Source organism: Pinus tabuliformis, chromosome X (assembly GCF_031772625.1).
Source record: "Pinus tabuliformis cultivar Carrire ecotype Pingquan chromosome X, CPIR1, whole genome shotgun sequence".
Taxonomy (NCBI): Eukaryota; Viridiplantae; Streptophyta; class Pinopsida; order Pinales; family Pinaceae; genus Pinus; species Pinus tabuliformis.
In genome coordinates, this window is record NC_142308.1 from 935,437,483 (window position 1) to 935,451,845 (window position 14,363).

A 14,363-nucleotide genomic window follows, 5' to 3' on the forward strand; every position below is an offset into this window, starting at 1 on the left:
TAACTCAAGCTAGTGAGGAAGCCATGGCAATCAAAGAATCGAAAAATACTTCGAGAGGATTTAGACTCACTTTACACGAGACAAGGTCCATACATAGAACCGGAGTTCTACTAGTGTGTTGCTAATGTTGTAGTGGCTACAACCACCCTCCAAAATTTGTTGAGAAATGGAAACAAGAAATTCCAGTTTAATTTGTCCTTGAATTAAACTGTGAATTAAATTTGAATTCTATTCTCATAGAAACTTAAAATATTTAAATTAAGTTTATTAAACTTACTTAACTTAGGAAATTCAATTTGGATGTCTTTTGGAAATCATGTATATGTTCTCCATACTTTGGAGGAGTCCAGTGTGAGTTAATTATGAGTTGTGAGATAGAAGACTCAGTTTAGTTAAATTAGTTCTCAAACTGATTGAGAGAACTAATAGTGAGTTAACAGTCAATGGTGACACTAATGAACTACACCAGTGCTGCTCTATTTAACTGAATATTTACTCATCAGAAACTCATGCATGTCGATTCTGAGAAAGACCCAATTGAGACTAGAGTGTAGGGACAATGTACTATTTGTTTTAGATTTTCTTGAGTTGCACTGATAGTGCATGCATTTAGGAATTGATCCTTGAGGTATTGCGTTATTTTTGGAGCCTTTATTTCCCTTTAAATACAAGCTATCCTTCATAGGAATTACACATTGGAATAGAGACTCGGAGAGCTTGTGAAGAGGCTAAGCTTGGCCTTTAGCTTTCTTATGAGTTGGAGATTGAATTTGCTGGGTGTTGGGATTTTTCTTGAGAGAACAAGCATTGTAATTTCATTTTGATTTTCCAGATTAATACAAAACAAATAGTGGGTTTTTGAGCTGTGGCTTACCCCAGATATTTATTGTGTTATTTGCCTTTAATTCTCTTCCTCTATTGATTATTGTTTGCTCGATGTTTATGAGCTTCCGTTGTAAAGAGTAGAAGTATATTCTTGTCTCTTGCTTTAGAAAATTGTATTAGCTTGTGAATCTATAGGATTTTCTACATGGTATCAGAGCAAGATTGTTTTTTGGGCCGAGATTTTGCAGAGCAGATCTGAAAATTTATGTGCAAAATTTTCAGAAACAAATTGCATATTTGGATTCCTTGGGAAAATATACCCAAATTCAAACAAAAAAAAAATGGCCGAATCGGATTTCAGATGAGAGAGACATCACTGATTTAAAATCAACTCTCTAGAGGAGATTTCGAAGTTTTGAGTTTCTGGGTTACAGGTGAAAGTCGAATTTGCAATACATACTTCAGGATTGGCAGATGGCATTCCATGGGTTGAGGCTTGAGTATGCCTTGGAAGGTAGCTTGAATTTCATAGCCTAGAGGGACAGGATGGAGGCTATGCTAGAGGACAATGGCTTGAAGGAATTTGTTGAACAAGCAATTCCTAAGCTAGCAGCTACTGATGCACAGAACTTAGCCGAGTGGAAGAAGTGTGTAGCGAAGGAAAGGCAGATAATCCTTGAGGGAGTTCGATATCATATTGTCTCGAGTCTCCATGGAAAGGAAACCCAACATGCTATGTGGAAAACATTGACGGACTTGTATCAGAATAACAGTGATCAAAGGAAGTTGGCACTGAAGGTTAAACTTCATAAAACCAAGATGGAGAAAGGTGAGACGATTCCAAAGTACTTGACCAAGTTCACTCAATGTCAGGATGAACTTGGAAGTGTTGGAATCACAGTTTTCGAGGAGGATATGGTGAGACTTTCTCTTCTTGGACTCCCAAACAGCTGGCATAGTTATCAGGACTCTGCCAATGGTTGGGAGAAGCTACCAGATTGGGAATGACTATGGTCGGATTTGATGCAGGATGAGATCAGGAGGAACACCAGGGATGGCTCTTCATGAAAGACTGATGATGAAGAGAATTGTGCCTTGGCGATTAAGGCGAGCAAGGGGAAAGGTAAAATTTCTCTTTCCAAATCATATTCTTATCATGGAGGTAAGAAGAAGGAGATGACGAAAGTTAAATGCTTTCATTGTCACAAGATGGGTCACTTTTCTACAAATTGTCCATTGAAGAAGTCCAAGGGGAAGTCCTCAGGAGGAGCGGTGGGTGAGGCTTTGCCTCCCAATTTGAATTGGATTTTTCCCTCATTGCATGCATGGTGTCTTCAATGATGGGAAGTGTCTAGTACTTAGACAGTGGCACTTTTTTCCACATGACTAGCGACAAAGTGTTATTTAGTGAACTGGAGGAAAAATATCTCAAGATGCATATCGAGATGGGTGATGATGGTAAGAATAGTGTTACTGGTGTGGGCATTATTACTTTTCAGAGGGAGCATGCAGCTCCACTCACCTTGAAGAATGTTATGCATGTACCCATACTGACGAAGAACTTGGTATTTGTTGTCATGCTTGAGGATAGAGGCTATGATGTGATATTTTTGAAAGGAAAGACATTCCTTTGACACATAGCCACGGGTCAAGTAAAGAAGATAGGGATTTGAGTTCAGAATCTCTATAAGATAGAGGTAGAGGATTGTGCTGCTTTGAGTTCAAAAGCAGAAAAGATATTGAGCTGAGATGTTGATGAGTTGTGGCATAGGTGATTGGGCCACTTGCATCATGGGGCTTTGAAGATATTGCAGCAAATCTCTACCAGTCTTCCCAAAGGTACGCTTGAGCAAGTTGATACATGCAAGAGTTGTACTTTTGGAAAATACACCAAGTCTTCATTTGGAGACAGAGACAGTTGAGCAGAGTCTATTATGGAGAGAGTACATTTAGATGTGTGTGGACCATTCTCCATAACATCCATGGAAAAACACAGGTGTTATGTTATATTTGTTGATGACTATTTTGATAAATGTTGGGTATTTTTTATGCAGAAAAAGGATCAATTTTTCACAAAGTTGTGTGAGTTCAAAGCATTGGTAGAGAAAGAGTCTGACAAGAAGGTTAAATATCTACAGAGTGATAAATGTGGTGAGTATGTCTCCAATGAGTTTAAGAATTTTTGTGAAACGGAAGGGATTAAACGAGAGTTGACAGCACCCCATAACCCTCAATAGAATGGGGAAGAGGGAAAACAGGAGCATATTAGGGGAAGCAAGGGCAATGTTGCATGATGAGGGCCTACCACTACACTTGTGGATTGAGGCATGCAACATAACGGTTTATGTTCAGAACCATAGCCCACATCGGATACTTGAGATGAAGACACAAGAGGAGGCTTATTTTGGTAAGAGGCCAAATGTTGGTCACTTCAAGATTTTTGGGTCATCAGTTTATTGCCATGTGACCAAAGATGCACGGAAGAAGCTTGAGCCAACAACAGAGTTGGGGATCTTTGTGGGGTACACTGATACACCCCACAACTATTGAGTGTACATGTTGACCAGCCGGATGACAGTGGTTCACAGGGATATTAGGTTCAATGAGGAGAAGGTCATGTGAGTGTCCCTCGAGAGGGAGCTCGAGCTACATGCAAATGAGGAGATTTTAGCTCCTAAGGTTGAGGGGCCTCAGATTGATGTGGAGTAGCCACATGAAAAGGTTCAGAGAGTGGAGACATCCACTCAAGAAGAGTCTTCCATATAGGGAAGAAATCACACTAGAGAGGTTGACAATTTTTTGGATGATGCACGGGAGAATGTGGGAGCACCCTATTCTCAGCGCAGACAAGGGAGGTCATTAGAGAGGTACACTGATTACATGGAAATTATGGGTGCATGTGTTGTGATAAAGCCATCTTCCTTATGTGAAACAGTGCAACAATTGATTTGGGTTGATGTGATGGTGGAGGAGTACGATTCCATAGTTCAAGACAGTGTTTGGGATGTGGTCCCAAGACCGGAGGATAAGTTAGTTGTGAGCTCCCATTGGCTTTACAAGGTAAAGCAAGCTGCATATGGTAGTGTGGAGAAGCATAAGACCAGATTTGTGGCCCATGGCTTTTGATAGGTAGAGGGGACTGACTATGATGATACCTTTACTCCTATTGCAAGGTCATCGTCAATTAGATTTATTTTGGCACTATCAGCACAGATGGGTTGGAAGATCCATCAGATGGATGTGAAGACTGCTTTCCTCAATGGCATGATTGAGGAAGAGGTGTATATAGAGAAACCCGAAGGTTTTGAAACCTTGGACCATGAGTCGCATGTGTGCCGACTCAAGAGAGAATTGTATGGGCCAAAGCAAGCACCCCATGCTTGGTACACTAGGATAGATAGCTACTTCACTAGGTTGGGCTTCACGAAGTGTGAAGCGAATGCAAACCTGTATCACATAGTGGTGGAAGGTAAGTTGTTGATCATTGTACCTTATGTAGATGATATCATAATGACAGGTGATGAGAAGCTCATCAAATATTACAAGGAGGGCCTTGCAAGAGAGTTTTAGATGAAGGACATGGGGCTCATGCATTACTTTCTTGTCATGGAGGTATGGCAGGGAGATGGGGAGTTGTTTGTATCTTAAGGCAAGTATGCCAATGAGATACTCAGGAGATTCTGCATGGAGAGAAATAAACCCATGGAGACTCATTAAGCTGGTAAATGGAGGAAGGATTTTGCTACTTCAGGGGAAGTAATGGAAGCTAATGTTTATAGGCAGCTTGTGGGTTCACTCATGTACTTGGTGAACACATGACCAAATATGTGCTATGCAGTTAACCAGCTTAGTCAAGAAATGGTTAGGCCTACCAAGCTGTATTGGAAAGAAACAAAGCATGTATTGAGATACCTCAGAGGCACTACTCAGTTTGGGTTATGGTACATACGGACAAAGGGAGTGAAGCTTCAAGGCTTCACCAATGCAAATTGGGCCAGGAGTCCATCTGACAGGAAGAAAACATTCAGAGGGATCTTTACTATTGGGTCTGCGGCAATTTCTTGGTACAACAGGAAACATAGATCGGTTGCACTCATTTCGGCAGAGGCAAAGTACATGGCTGCAATTCAGGAAGCATGTGAGGCTATCTGGATGAGGAAGATCCTGATTGGGTTGTTTGGTCAACAGATGGATCCGACAATGATTTATTGTGATAATTAGAGTTGTATCAAACTTTCTAAAAATCCAGTCTTTCATGATCAGTCCAAGCATATTGATATCCAGTATCATCTTTTCAGAGATTGTGTATTGAGGCGGATCATGTTGTTAGATTACATTCCCACGAAGGAGAAAGATTTTGACATCTTGACAAAGGCATTGTTAAGATGTAAATTCGAGTTTCACAGAGACAGGATCGGGGTAGTCGATAATCCATTTCTTGTTGAGAGGGAGTGTTGAGAAATGGCAACAAGAAATTCCAGTTTAATTTGTCCTTGAATTACTGTGAATTAAATTTTAATTCTATTTTCATAGCAACTTAATATAGTTAAATTAAGTTTATTAAACTTACTTAACTTAGGAAATTAGAGTTGGAAGTCTTTTTGAAGTCATGTATATGTTCTCCCTACTTTGTAGGAGTCCAGTGTGAGTTAATTATGAGTTGTAAAATAGAAGACTCAGTTTCATGAGTCAGTTCAGTTAAATTAGTTCTCAAACTAATCGAGAGAACTAATAGTGAGTTAACAGTCAGTGGTGAAACTAATGAACTCCACTAGTGCTACTCTAGTTAACTGAATATTTACTCATCATAAACTCATGCATGTCGATTCTGAGAAAGACTCAGTTGAGATTAGAATGTAGGGACATTGTACTATTTGTTTTAGATTTTTCGGAGTTGCATTGATAATGCATGCATTCAGGAACTGATCCTTGAGGGATTGCGCTATTTTTAGAGGTTTTATTTCCCTTTAAATACAAGTTATCCTTCATAGGAATTACACATTGGAATAGAGACTTGGAGAGCTTGTGAAGAGGCTAAGATTTGGCCTTGAGCTTTCTCATGAGTTGGAGATTGAATTTGCTAAGTGCTGGGATTGTTCTTGAGAGAACAAGCATTGTAATTTCATCTTTATTTTCCAGATTGATACAAAACAAATAGTGGGGTTTTGAGCTGTGGATTTCCCCAGATATTTATTGTGTTATGTGCCTTTGATTCTATTCCTCTATTGATTATTGTTTTCTCTATGTTTATGGGCTTTTGCTGTAAAGAGTAGAAGTAGATTCATGTCTCTTGCTTTATAAAATTGCATTAGCTTGTGAATCTACAGGATTTTCTACAATTCTGCCTTCGCTTTGTTTTGGAGCCCCCCTCCTTAAATCTTAGAAAATTGTCTTACATTGCTCAAGTTCTTGTGTTTTCATTTGAATTTATCTTTCACTTTACAACTTGTGTTTGCTTACTTGTTTTGTTTTCTAACCACAAGTTGACACCCTGTGACTTGGTTGCATCCAGTTCTTGCACTACCTTGGAAAATTGTGCAGTACTAGAGGGCATCCAGCCTTGCTGTAAGGAATTGTGGAGTGCAGCCCAACATTTAGCCTTGCTCTCAAGAATTGCACGGATCAACCCAGCAGTGAGCTTCAACTCCAAAATTTCACAGATCCAGCTGGCAGCTTATCTTTAGCTGGGAAACTGCGTAGAGGAGTCTAGGCCAACAAGTGAGCCTTCACCTCCAGAAATGTGTAGATCCAGCTGAAAACATGCCTTTAGTTGGGAAAATGCACAGAGCTTGAGAGGCATCCCAAATCCACTCAGCCCAAAAATTTTGCAGAACCTACTGTGCTTAGAAACTTCTCAGTGCAAGAACCAGAGAGTTGCCCAATCCTTCCCAGAACTGCACAATCTTTCTAGGAAGTGCATGGCATTTTCCTGAAAAGCAAGAAGCTAAGAGGAAAAGAATCCCTACGAAGTAGGGATCTATTAGTATTTTCCCAAAGGTGATACATTGCCATTTTTATAAGTTTCTCCCAAGTGTCGTTGTTGTCCTTGATCTCAAGCATATGTGTCATGAACTCCATTTTGCTCAACTTTATGTAATGGATGCCTCTAGAGCTCACTTATTCATTCGATCATCAAGCTCTAGATTCCCTAGGAGATCAAGGGGCCTTCGGAGCATTGTCATCGCTTTTCAGAGTGGGTTTTGATTTTATCGCCTTTTGTTACTTTTTCTATCGCTTTTTCCTATTTAGCTTGTGAGATTGTTGTTTCACTCATTTTGTTGAACAACCACTAGCATTTTAACTTTTTTTAGCTTGTATTTTTTAGCTTGTAGAAGTGTTGGCTCAAGTTATAGATTTCCTTTCTTAAGTGTTGCATGAGTTTTCCCAGTTTTCACCAACGGTCGACATTGCAGTGACTCCCTTCACATGCTTCGTGTTCCTATAGTTTAATCAATTGCTACACTCATTTCACATGCATACATCTACACTTAGTTAGATCTGCACTCAAAATCACACCATCCTTTAGATCTTCTTGTGTGCACACTCACCATGGGAAGATCTAGGCTCCCCTTGCCCGGACCTCACATCTCACTGCATGCACTGCGCAATCTAGGAGCTCAAGGCCTCTACCTTGGCTTCTAGAATTACAAAGAGCTTGTCCTAGGCTGGCTCCAACTATGCACTGCACAGTTCCAGGAGCCAGTATCCCAGCTTGGTCATTGAGATTGTGCAATGCGTAGTCTCTCCTAGGCCCTGTCCTAGACTGAATTGCGCATTGTAGTTCCAGCCATCAAGCTTCCACACTAATTACTAGAATTGCATCATGCGCATTTCCCACAGTCAGTCAATCACCCCTATTAGTCAAAACTGTGCATTTTCTCTCATCAGATGCTCTCGTTGCTGCTTGATAATCATGTAAAGTTAGATTTGTAAGAGCTAACGTTTGCTTGCCATGAGTGTCCATTTTGTCCCACAGGTACCACACTCGTGAAGCACTTCTCTCCAGCAATCATTATGCCATGGCAAAAAAGAGACTTGTTTCAAGAGCGACCACTGAAAGTAGTATTGGGAAAGCAGTTGAGCAAGCGCCAATCTACTTGCCAATATATGTAGATGCCCAACTGTTTACAAAAAATGAGTCAACACTAAGATGGCAGCAAAAATAACATCAGTGGTAGAAGGCAGCAAGGCAATACATGATTAGGGAAAGAGGAATTTTCTTACATAATAAAGGGAGAACAAAGCTGTAGAGCGAAAGTGGATTCAATCTTCATGCAGGCGGCTTTGACAACAGAAGCAAAAGTAAGCAGAGGAAAAAGACAACAGAGCAAAGGAAGAGAGAAAAGCAGAGCTTGCAGGTAGAAGAACTAAGAGCGCAACAAGCAAAATAAGAGTTTAAGGAAGAATAGGAGCTAAGAAGCAGAAACAGGAAGAAGAACAAAGTCAAGGTGCAATGGCAAAGTAAACAACACTAATACAGGTTAATGAGCTGGAAAAGGCAGTAGCTGAGGAAGAGAGTGAATAGATGCAGGTTCCTTCGCCAAAGCTAAGAACAAGAACCAAGTCCGGTTGGAGGTCAACAGGTACATGGAGTAGTTGATGAGCGAGGCCACTAGTGATGACTTACAGCTGAGTGCAAACAACATGAAGAAGTACATTAGTGGTCCAACCACACTTAGGACAATGTTGCGCATGCTTTAGGACAAGACGGACACAGGTTCCAAGACCACATGCCCAGATGCCATGGAGGCAAGAGTCTGCTTTCAGCAAGACAACATCAAGCAGTTTGGGGACATCACAACACAGTACCAAGCTTGGCATCAGTACATGACCAAGAAGCATCAAGTGGATGTTGTTGAGTTGGTCTTTCCCCAAACCTCGGAGTCATAGTGTTTTGTCTTGTTAGGTTGTCTCTAGCCTATTTTGTCTCACATGGGTACATGTGGAAAATTGTATTATTGTAAATATGTTGTAAGTGAAATTTCAGGTGTCACTAGTGGAATGTGAACAGTCACTATGTAATGTGAAGATTCATGAGGGTAGTCCAAGAGTCAAGGGGGAATGTCAAGGGTCACCCCACCTTTTTCTATATATAGAACCTCATAACTCATAGTACAGGATTTTGGGAGCCAAGCTTTTGGGTAGGTATTGCTTAGAGAAGGCTTGGAGAGTATTGTGACGAGCCTTGGCTTCTCCACGGCATAGAGCGAGTACATATCTTTGGAGGAGCATGCAGTGTTGACTGTAATGTTCCACTATTGGGGCTAGTGGTTGTCAATGGTGTATGTATGGATGGAACTTTCACTTAATAATGTAACTGAGCCAACACGCTTTCACGCATATGTTGTTATTGTAGTTCGACTATTCTAGTTAATTTAGCAATGTATGTTATTTCATGTACACATTTGTGTATGAACTATTTGTATGTGATTGTATGAATCTTGTTAAAGACATGTTGTTGTATTAACCGTCACTTTGGATTGTGGACTATTCCGCTTCCAGCTAGTGATGTCATTTCACTCGTGTGTTCCTTTTAGGCTGTGTACTACTACAAGCTTCTAAGGGACACACTTCCTTTTCCCCTCTATGTGTTAGAACCCCCATGCATCTCACTTGACTCGATGCAAGGTCACACACTCGCTTCCAACAAAGTTATCATACTTACCTTTGCGCACTACCGCAATCAAGGCACTACTTTACTATCCACTTCTAGGACTCCTACTCCAAATGGTCTGAGGTCTAGTTGGGACCTCTTACCAAGGAAATCCCCTGGCATGTTGGCGGGTCCAGCACTTTTAATAGGTGGTCATTGTTGTGCCTCTAACCCCTCCATATAGATGACAATTGGTTTAAGTATATCCCACCGGTTTTGTTGTATATCGTTCACAAATGTGATGACTTCATTGTGGGCATTGTGTCGCTATTGTCGCATATCCTCCAACATTGTCGCTATGATCCGCATCTGAAGGTCCAAGGACTCCATGGATGGTGGTTGGTCTATACATCTTGGAGAAGGGGACCTGTTCATGGGCCAGTTCCCCCTCCACCTCGATGCCCACACCCCCATCATCATCTACTGCTCTTGCTTGACCACCACCTCCTGACGACTAGCCACAAGGTTCCAACCCTCTCTAGGCTTGACCCCTCTACCTAATTATCACTACAGGAATAATAAACCATTGGTTAAATAACCCAACTCTAAATCGATCTTGCGTCCCATTGCAACACACCCCATAGCCAAGACACACAGTGAGAGGAATGACATTTCCCACCCGCACAGGCTCCTAAGCCACCCACACACACTGCTAGCTCGACCAACACACTTTTGAGGAAATGATGATACAAACAACCAGAGGGGGGCTCTCTACCCAAAAAATCCCACTCTAGCCAGCCAATTTCAAGACCCGCGCCTCTCGACACCCAGGGTTTTAATGCCATTACTTCCTAGGCTTGGTGCGAGCCCAAAGCACAAAGCCTCCCCAATGGAGATTAAATAAAGACTTGAGTAGCGTACTCCCAGAATTGGAGTGGAGGAAAAAAAGTTACAAATAGAAACCAACAAGGAAAAAACTTACCAAAGCCCCATTGAGAGTGTTGGCGCCTTTCTGTCATTAGTACTCCACAAACTTGAACAACAAGACACCATCCCCTACCACCGTGAACTAGAAGCAATATAGACACTAGCAAAAACTTGCCCCAGGATCCCAAACTATGTGGTTGGGCTTCCCAACAGGTCTAATCTTCAATCCCCTATGACATAATGCAATGGCATAAATCGAATTCACCAACCAGATGAGCATGCATAGGTTGACGACTTGTGCACACTCTATGTTTTTTTTGTCACCCACATTATCGCATACCCTGATACCAAAAACAGTGCATCCAAATTGCCGCCCAAAGCTTATACCAATGATCCTTCTTCTCGATACTTCTATGCCTTTGATGTTAGCTATCCTGGCCGCCTACCCTATGTCCACCTTATGTCATATGAAGGGGTCCCATCGACATCAGGCCTCGCTATTCAAGCCATTCTCATCCACCCTCATCGAGCTAAATTAAAATTAAATTAAAATTAAATAAAATAAATTAATAATTAAAAATAAAACAGCGAATCTAGCATTGGCATTTTTTGGACTCTATATCTTGAATATAATTTATTATTTTAAAATATAATTTTCTTTTTAATATATATATATATATATATATATAATATAATATAATATAATTTTTTATTTTAAAATATAATATAATTTTTTAATAAAATTAAAGTATGGTAGAGACGTGTAACTTAATGTAAACATTTTTATGAAAATAAAATAACCTTACAAAAATTAAATAATAATAAAAAATAAAAATAACCCATGGTATTAAGAATCCATGGTATTGACCTATGGTATTCATGTGGATATAACCTATATAAGGGAGAAATTAAACTAGCCTAGATCCATATTATTTTGATTTATGTTTAGATACATAATTAGTTGTAGAAAATAATGGCATTGAATCCATGTAACCTGCAAATGTAAAACATTTTTTATGGATATGTTAGCATTGGGTATTTGTATGGATCTGATTTGCGTTATTTTTCTATAGCACTAAAGAATCTAGGTTAGGGTCTTGGAATCTCTGACACTACCTACTCAAATGCCACAACAAACTACTTTTCACAGTGGAATATAAACAACAGTAAATCAATAAGTGCACAAATATACAACTTTTTGCAATTTTTTTCAACATCCCAACTTCGTTATATTATCAATCTATAATAAAATTGCCTATGGATCACATACCAAGGATCATGGCCCTCATACAATCATTGATACAATAATATACAACTAGGGTTTGGTGTTAACAACTATGAGAATCAATCTACCCTGAACAAGATACAATTGGCCTACTCTCTGATCTAGTGCACTTCACAGCTCCACTGGTCATCCCCTGAACACATATGCCTGGTCCTTTGGCTCCCACTCTGCAACAACACCAATCTACCTCTATCAATGATCCTACTCCCTTAGGTCACTGAACACAGCTTAAATCTGCCCTCTAGCTGATCATAGTGTTATAGACATTTTTGTGCCTTACAGCATGAAGCATGAAATGTCGATAATCTGAGGGATCCAAAGTCCCTAAACATGTTGTTCCTACCCCTAGAGGAACAAGGTCAGCAAACCACAGCACTGAAAATCAGTTCTCCACCTGAAAACACTCAAAAACAAGCTATTTCTGGATCATGTCAGCTGCTCCACTGAGCATCTGCGCTGAATGTCAACTGCTCCACTCTGTACCTGCGTTGAATGTCAAAAGCGATGAAGGCTACCTGCGCTGGGCGAGATTGGCCAAGTGGCACAGTCATTCTGCAAGGTGTCAAATGCCCAGGAAGCTTCCAAAATGACACTTGGATCAAGGAATTCGCCTTGTGATGAGTAAGAGGATCTAGATCTCCAAGTGGAAGCAAGAAACTCCAAGTGGACTCAAGAACTGAAGTATAACTGAAGTGGGAGAGGACACTAGTCAGCTTCATGCCAGCCTCAAGCTGACTCATCCTTTCTCCAAAACTCCAATATATAGAGCTCTCTCATGAGGTCTAGGGAGGCTGGAATCTTGTGAATGTAAGGAAGTGCTGTTTTTTTGTGCATAGAACTATTGGGTGATTGCTTTGAAGGAGGTGAAGAGGAGATTTATTTCTGCTGGGAGGTGTTGCTGGATTGGGCCTATTATGGTTGTAACACTCTCAGGACTTTACTTCTTCTATTAATAAAGTATTTGAGGTTCTTCTATATGCATGTGTCTCTATGGTGAATTGATGCTTGTATATTTGATTTATTCTAATCCTTGAATCAGTTATGGATGTATGCTTCTTGTAGTTTCCTTTCTTTGTGCTTTTACAGGATCTTTGTGTAGTTGGGCCAGTGAAAGAGCAAGGAGCTAGGAGCAAGCAGCAAAGAGGGAAGATTGGATCAACCATTAGCGGAAGATAACAGTTAGTGGATCCCTTTTCTCTTCTCTCTCTCATCTCATAAAGAAGTAATCTTGAATAGCTTTGCATTCAGTTGTTGCTGAGGTACTATCACCCTTAGAGTGGGATAGGGTCATTCCGTATTGGATACTTTTCCCAACAACAAGTTGGCGACTCCGCTGGGGATCGTATCTTGTTGGTTGTTTGTGTTTTTGCTATTCATTTCATAAACAAAGGGAGTACCGAATCGAACTGTGTTTGAATCATTCAAATACAAAGTAGAGGGCAGCTACTCTAGCTCAGTTTCTGGGCAAGTTTATGATTTGAAGAGCTGATCCACAAGGACTCTAATAAGCTCTTAGTGATAGCTTTTCATCCTCCTTGTCATCCCTTAGTGTGTCCTTGACTGATAGCTTCTGATTTGAGCAAAAACTGTGAATTTTTGAGCAATCTGTGACCCGGAAACCACCAGAAACGAAAGTTTCGTTCTTCAGTGCAGGCTGTACAAAGGCTGTTTGCATTTCAGCGCAGTTCCCGAAGGGGCTACCTGCGCTGAAGGTCAAACAGGCAGTGTCCCACTTGCGCTGGACCAGTCTTGCCTTGTGCTACTGGGGTTTCCTGCTGTTTCTTGCCCTGTTTTCACTCTTGTTTTTTGCTGTTTGTTACCAGTCAGTGGGCCTATCTGAAACCAACTTTCCTTGTCACTATTCCGCCTCAGTTGTATAAAGAAACTGTGTTTGTTCTTTGTGTATTTCTTGTACATTTACAGTTTCCCATAACGAAAGTGAACTAGTCTTGCTATGGCCTCTTAGATCTAGACCTGTGATAAAGTGTCGTTTTGATATTAAGAGTTAGTTTGTTTGCTGTTCATAGCTGATTGAGCTTTTACTTTCGTCATATGGTTTGAATTTATATATTTCTAGTGTCGAAACAAGTAAATCTTAAGGTGTCTTTTGATTTTGGACAAGCTTGTTTGCTTTCACTTGAAATTGAATTCAAAATTATACAACAGCTTTCTTTTTGCATTACACCAACATTAAGAAAGAGAAAAGAAATACTTGCATTGTGCATATACATTATGACAGTCTGCATGTTGATTTAGGGAAAAATGCATTAGTGTGTGCTCTATGATCTGTGTGAAAAGGTGTTATCTTTCTTTTCCCTCAGTAGTTAAGATTTTCAAAGTTGAAAGATTGAAAAGCTTGCTTATCATCTTAGACTGCATTTAGGAGTGTTATCATACATCTCGTGGTGATCCATAAAGGCAAACTGCTAAACAAGATCAACCTTAAAATAAATTGAATTTACATAACAACGCATTGAAACATAACGCAAACACATAGAGGTCTAAGCTAGAGACGTGTTCCGGCGTCGTTAAACGTGATATCTTAGCGTTGAGTGGTTGGGTGATTCCTCCACGGTGAAGCGATAAGTATCAATACGGACTTGTGCTCCCACGTACCGTCGCGTATATATTGGGAGACCCCTATAGGAATAAAGCCTTTATCCAATAGGAAACCGTGTCGGCCGCCCTACTGATCGCAATGCAGTGAACACAGCATTCACGAAGATCGACCAC